The sequence below is a fragment of the Pinus tabuliformis genome, chromosome 1_2 (assembly GCF_031772625.1).
Source record: "Pinus tabuliformis cultivar Carrire ecotype Pingquan chromosome 1_2, CPIR1, whole genome shotgun sequence".
Lineage (NCBI taxonomy): Eukaryota > Viridiplantae > Streptophyta > Pinopsida > Pinales > Pinaceae > Pinus > Pinus tabuliformis.
This window is the reverse complement of record NC_142298.1, coordinates 499,899,891-499,907,818: the sequence shown is the minus strand read 5'-3', so window position 1 is coordinate 499,907,818 and position 7,928 is coordinate 499,899,891.

The following is a 7,928-nucleotide window of genomic DNA, read 5'->3' as shown; positions in this document are numbered from 1 at the left end:
ATTTAGGTCCATGGATATAGATGGGTAGAGGGCCCATACTAATATTAGAAGGATCCCATTCACCTTCTTGGGTAGCATAAAAACTTCAAGATGCAGGTCCTTACTTACATCCTAAATATATGTAGGATGCAAGGGGTTGGTATCTTAGGTTATGTTCAGTTTAGTAGCAATTTTAGTAGCTCGAGTATGGGGATAATCCAGTGAAATTTCCTTGAATGCACCTACTAGAGTTTATTATTCTAACTAATTAGTAGTTTATTTGTTTACAACAAATAATAAATAAATTACTAATGCATTCTTCACAAAAAAACTACATTGCAAAATATAAAATAAGGAACTAAGAAATAAATGGAAACACATGAAAAATAAACACCAATATTTTTGGACAAAATGTCCCCGAAAAAAACCTGAAGGGAAAACTGGAGCATCAGATGATGGTTTATTTTATTATGCAACAATTTGAGAATTTTACAACTGGATGCCCAACTAGCTATCCTCCAAAAATACACTGGAAAAATATACTGGAGATCTTAGATCTCCTCTGCAAATGAACTTGGCCTCTATATAGCCACTCACACTCCCTGTTGGATACTCACACTACAACTTGGAACTCACATTGTTGGGTCTAGATAACTCGCACTACTTACAAACTAGCTCAAAGTGAGCCATATTTCTTTCCTGGCTCAAATTGAGCCATCTTGCCTTCCTCTACCTTTTGGAAGCTGATTTGACTTTCAGAAACTTGATCAACCCTCTTCTAGAAAATCGTATTGGGTTTTTACCTATTCGCATTGCTTGTATGACCTCCTCTGTAGATGAATTCAACCTCACTTTTCCTGCCACTTCAACACTGGAAAATCACTAGGAAACTCTTTAGAACCCCGCTCCCAAATTATTTGTTGCTCCCTCTCTCTGATGATCTCCCTCTGGCTCGAATTGTGCCCTCACTTAATTTGCAAACTAGGTATCCCAATATACAAATATGATCACTCTGATGCAACTGATGTGTATTTCTCCATCCATTCGAGATGCTCTTATAATCTCTCGTTGAGTCTTCAACGACCACGATTTATTCTTCGTCGGTGGATAAGATCAATTAGACTTCATCAATAGAAGTCTCTAGAGCAATCTTGAACATCCTTAATTAATTATCTTTAATTTACCATTTTTCCTAAGTTAGACTTAGGAAATATTTTAATTATGGCAAATTAATTTAATTAAGGTGTTTACCAAGCTTATATCGTGAAACCTTTTCTAGGTTTTGGATATCTAGTGTTCCTTAGCCTATTAGCATCATTTGAGACTGGAACATTGTTCGATGCTACCATAAACTAACACTCCCTCTTAGCGAGCAAGGTTTTCTCTCCATCATAATCCTCTACATCTTATAGTTGGATTGACCACATTGTTGATGTTTAACGTTTGTTACACCTCCTTTGTTCACATATCACACTGATTTGACTCCCTGTCACTAGAAATCATTGTGAAGAATTCAAACTAGCCAACATTGTCGATCATGCTACTATGCATACTCTAATCTAACTCACACTATTGTTGCCACTACTCAAATGTTATAATTGCATTGTTGTTGCAACTACTGCAATAATGAGTCTGATCTCACTTGATCTCCCTCTGAAATAGAATTATGAAATCTCTCAAGGATGGAAACTTCCATATGGAGTCTCACTCTAGTTGGAACTGCACCTACAACCTGCAATTGGGAAATTTGCACTGCCTCTAGCTATCGCGCAAATTTCTTGTAACTACAACTAGAAACTTAATCTCTTATGATCTATCGTGCCACTATAACTGGCTCTGAAACGGTCCCTTGATTCCTTTGGCTACAACTAGCCCTGCACTGTCTACTGAGCACCTGACTGTGCCCTACTAGCTTTGCTACTATTGCTCACGTATCTAACTGAAACTAGCTCTGCATCTCCCCCTCAAGATCTAACTATGCCTTGCTAACATATCAACCCTCCTACTACTCTATAATGTGGCCTCCCGTAGCCAAGGAATTGATCCATGTGAACAAAAACTAGATCTGACTTAGATTTCCTACTACTCACCCATGGACCCTTCCCATATTGGTCTCTAAAGCATCATGATTCTCCTCCATTTGGAGGTATCCCAGCTATCAATGTGAATTCCTCCAATCTAGAGGTCAAATCATCTATCTCTACTAAAGCTCCTGTTTGTTGTAGCGTCTTCTTGTCCATCTTCCTCTTAGGACACTGGGTGATGTAGTGATCAAATTCACCAAATTCAAAGCATTTGAGTTTTGATAGGTCCTTATTCTTCTTCTCTCCTTTTGAATTATGTCTGTAACTGGGACCCTTGTTTGCCTTACCTTTGCCAGTAAGAGGTATGTTCTCCTCTTTCTTTTCCACCTTTGGTCCCTTACGACGGTTGCTGATAGTACCTTTTGCGAGACTGATAATAAGCTCTTCTTGAGTGAATTCACTCTATAGATTCTCCCATCTTGGAAGTGTGTCTCGTGCATAAATGACTTAGAAGAATGTACGCCACTTCTTAGAGAGCCCATTGAGTTCCATGCACACCAACTCATTGTCTGTTGGTTTCTCTCATATAGCTGCAAGTTCGTGTCTGATTCCTTGGATCCTGGTGAGGTAGGAAGTAATATCCTCACTATTATATGTTTTAACTGTGCTTAGCTTCTCTTTGAGAATCATTTTCTGATTCTTATATGGATCTTGGTACAACTTCACCATGGTATCACACATGTCCTTTGTCGTATTATTGTCTACAATTCGTGGGACAATGTGATCCCAAACCCCATCTAGGACTATCCTCTTAGTCTTGCCCATCTCTTTCTTGAAGGTTTCCAACTGTTGTGGATCTGCTGGTTCTTCCATGAAATTTGTCAAAAACTCCTTCATGCCATCCTCATCTAGTAGGAATTGCAGTTTGGCTTTCCAGATGCCAAAGTTAGAGGCTTCGTGAAGCGTCATGTCTATCCCGATCTTTGAGACTTGTTGTGGCCATCTCCATGAAACTAAAATAAAATGGAGACTAATGTTGGAAATATCCTTCTCCTTCTTGCTCAACCTTCCATTTTCTACTTGCACTCCCTATGGAATGCACATATATGCTCTCACTTGCCTCTAGAAATCCTTCTCTCACACTCACACTACCTGCTACTTCTCCACTGGGAAAATCGCTCTACCTTCTAGAAGTCCTCTAGATTATGGAACATGTATTGTTGCTCCTAAATCATGCACTGGTTGAACTGGAAAGTCTGTTATGACATTATGCTACTGGAAATCATGGCCTCCTTTCCAACAATTGAAAAACTGGAAACCCTCTGGAAATTCCCTTCTGTGTTCTTTTCTCTTCCTGCCCTGTGGAGATCTGCAGCTACAAACCATTGCTGCAAATATCTACACACAGATCTACTCAGCAAATCAACTGATCTTCTCATAAAATCTTCTTCCCGACAACCACACTACGTGTTTTGACTACTACTGTACAAATACAACTTTTCCTCCTCTCTGGTTCTGGAAATCGATTTTCCTACCCAATAATTTTCTTTGCCTCATTGACCTATGTAGATCTGGAGAAAGTGCTTTATATCTCCCTCTGAAACTATAAAATCTCTCTTCCTTCCACCTTTGAGCCTCTGATCTATTCAACAATTCTCTAATACCATGTGAAGTTTCTTTGAATTCTCCTAATTGAGTTTATTCTAACTGATTAACAATTTATTTCTTTACGGAAAATAATGAATAAATCACTTATGCACTCTTCACAATAAAAATATCTTGTGAAATATAAAATTAGGAACTTAGAATTAGATGCACACATATAAAAAGTAAACACCAATATTTTTGGCCTAAACCCCCCCCCCCCCCCCCCCCCCCCCCCCGAAAAACCCTGAAGGGAAAACTGGTGCAACAAATGAGGGTTTATTTTATTATGCAACAATTTGAGAATTGTACAACTAGATGCCCAACTAGATATTTGTCGGAAATAAACCAGAAAAATATACTGGAGATATCATATATCCTATACAAATGAACTTGGCCTCTATCTAGCCACTCACACTCCCTGCTAGCTACTCACACTACAACTTGGAACTCGTACTGCTAATTCTAGATAACTCACACTGCTTGAAAAGTAGCTCAAAGTGAGACCTCCTACCTCCCTCTACCTCTAGAAGTGACTCGGTCTACCTCCTAGAAGCTGATATTACCTCCAGCAACTCGATCAACCCTCTTCCAGTAACTCGTACTGGGGTTTTTTGTTATTTGCATTGCTTGTGCGACCTCCTTTGTAGATGAATTCAACCTTCCTTTTCTTGCCAGTTTGACACTAGAAAATCACTAGGAAACTCTATGGACCCTGCTCCCAAATTATCTACTACCCCCTCTCATTGATTCTCTTCCTCTGACTCAAATTACACTCTCACTAAACCTGCAAACTACGTAGCTCGATCTTCCAAGATGAACACTCTGATGCAATTGATGTGTCTTTCTCCACCCCTTCGAGCTGCTCTTATAATATCTCGTTGTGTCTTCAACGACCACGATTTAACTTCCGTTTATAGATAAGATCAATTAGACTTCATCAATAAAATTCTCTAGAGAAATATCAAACATCCTTAATTAATTATATTTAATTTACCACTTTTCCTAAGTTAGACTTGGGAAATATTTTAATTATGGAAAATTAATTTAGTTAAGGCATTTCCCAAGCTTATCTCAAGAAATATTTTTTGGGTTTTTCAGATATAGTGTTCCTTTTCCTTTTAACATAATATGAGACTATAACATATGTCTGATGCTACCATAAACTAAAAAATCCCCAAATGATATTTCTCTCATTTTTTGGAATGTCAGATGTGAGGTTTGTTGTAGAAATCCAAACCATATGCATTTTTTCTTTAGGATATCGAGTATGTTGGTGTTAAATTGAGGTTTTTAATGAGATAAAATTGGCATGGACCATATTGGGCCTTATAACACTATCATGGGAGTGGTGAAGTGGTTCTAATATTTTCACACATTTTGCACAGCTTTGTTGCTGGGTATGTTTTAGATCTATCTAATAAATGCATTTTGTACAAATTTATTGTAGGATAGACTCTTTGGTTTTTGTTCAACTGTGCTTCCAACTCTAGAATTCATAGATTCATTCATTGGGATTGTGTGACCTCATCATTTCTAGATGCAAAATGGATCTTACATGTTGACTTTAACATGGTGGAGTGGGTAGGCAACAAGGATGGCGGTGCCGATAGTGCCTTTGTTAGGGTAGAAAAAACACACATAGAATAGATTCAAGGTTACCTTAAAAGTGTTACCCTAACTAAAAGAATAACAACATGGATAATGGGGGGTGGTTCTCCTAGTGCTACTTCAAGTAGGGTATTGATAAGTTGCAAGTGAGGTTGGATGGATTTTATGGACCTTGGGATGGTCTTATTTTGTCTAGGGAAACTCCAACCTGTTAATGTGTTGATGGACACAACATGATTTGAACATATGCCAATATAGACGACCATCTCTTTAGCGAAATATGATGACTCTCCTCTTTCCTTTCTTTCTCAATCGAATGTATAGCATCTCATGTCCTTGAATTTTGAAGCTATATTTTATTGAGTTTGGAATATTTTCTCATGGTCTTAAGGGGATAAAGGTTGGTTCAACTAATGGTGTCACCCAAAATATAGGGGTAACTAAAAGAGAATTTTCTCCTATGATCTTGATCAAGGAAAATAGTTCCACATATGACATCCATGGTTCTCCACATATATTTTATCGACGATGCTTCTCAAATTTTTGCTTAGCTCACTCACATCTAATGATTATGGTGCTTAGCATACATTAGGTACATTATTTACTTGATTCATATTGATTGTTAATGCCTTATGTAATTTTCATGAAAGTGGTGATCATTAATTGAGTTGGATAATGGATCATGATGTTCTAAATTTGTGCCTTTTGCCTCGTTTCACCTTGGTGGTTATCATCATCTCATAGGTAAGTGTTGTCATTATTGGGTTGAGTTGTATTACTAGGGGGATTTGAAAGGTGTAGCATATCCATATCTTGATCCATACTCGACACTTTTCATATTTCCTATTCCATTATCTTGTTGATGGTTGATTGTCATATATCATAAAATGGTTCATGCTTGATAGTCCATAAGAAGAAGGAAATATGAGATCCAGGTTGATGCAGTTGAAAACTAAGAGGGAAAAAACAAGATTTAAAGGTCAAAATGTGAAGGAATAATTAAGATATATAAATGAAAATATACTTGATAAACCCATAAGATCAACCCTAGAGAAAATGAAACCAAATATGGAATTTACTTTGAGTGACCAACTAATCAATAAATTAATATATTTAGTTGGTGGTGATTTGAGTAGATACTTAGAAGACCTTAGAATTGATTATGTTTTTTCCTTAGGAACCCTAAATCATACGAGGGAAGCATCCCATGTGTTGGACTTGTATTTCACTAAAATGAGGGAAGTTGTTTCTTAGGTGAAAGTGGCAACACTTTTGATGTTCCACTAGTTGTGAGGGATTTGCACTAGGGTTCAATATTTTGTGGCAATAGGTGGAATGCTATACTATGTAGAACATCAAGTTTATGCGGGGATGGGGAAAGCATAAAATAGAACTAAGCATAAAATAGAATTAAAGGAGTCAAGATGATAATTAGAGAAGGTTTGAATGATTGGGGTGAAGTTTTTCAAAATTTTCAATACATGATGAGGTTCTTCATTGAGTTTAAATAATTCGCAAGGAGTAAATTTCCAAGGGGGGACATAATTTTTCCTTAGGTGTAGTGGATTGATGAAGGGGATATGGGGCCTAAATTTTACTTTAACTACTTACAAATCAGAAAAAATGTTCCAAATGGGTCCTTGGATTATCTAGGGATGATGCTTCATTTCAAGAGGACTGTTCACAAATAACTAATATATTTGGGGTTCATTTCTCAAATATTTTTCTCCATATTTTCTATATGATAGAGTCATTGAGGCTATATGGGTATGTAGTGAGGTAATTTCTAGGAATTTCACTTTGTTGAGAGGAATAGGATGGAAGTATAACTTTTATAAGATCAACTATTTGCTTCCTATACTTCTATAAAGAACAATACAATTCTTGTATTGATGGTTTAGTGTGTGAATTTTTTAAACATAAAACACCACATATGATGATGATCATTTTTGCATGGCTAATGTTGAATTATCTTCTAATACCTTGATTTACTTCTCTTAGTCAAGGATTAATCAAGTTGATTATGAAGAATGTGGGTATAGATTCAATTAGGGGGTGGAGGCCCATATCTATTCTTAGTATCTCTTATTAGATATTGGTAAATGGCCTAACTCTTCATATTTGTAGGGTGGAATCAAGATTTTTTAGATAGGAAAATAGAGTATTTATACAAGGAAAAATTATTTTAGACATAATTATTTATGCCTAGGAGGCTATAAAATATGCTAAAGAGAGAAGGGCGAAGACTTTTTGTTTGCTAAAATTGATTTTTATAAGCCTATGATAGAGTTCACTAGTCCTTCCTAATGGAAATGTTGTAGTGCTTTGGATGGTTTTATGGGTATTACCATGGTGAACACCCTTTTTTCCAATACTTAATATTTTGTTTTTATGAACAATGCACTCACATCTTGTTTTCCACTCTATCACTTGATCAGACATTGAACCTTATACATATTCACTACCAATTCTTATGGGTTATTTGTTAGAAGAGGGAAAGTTATAAGGTAGAATTTAGGGTATCTTATTGAGTATGTTTTATATTCTTTGCATGATTATTCCTATACACACACACACACACACACACACACACACACACACACACACACACACACACATATATATATATGTTGTTTTCTTTGGGGGTGGTTTTGCGGGGGGCGGGGGAGG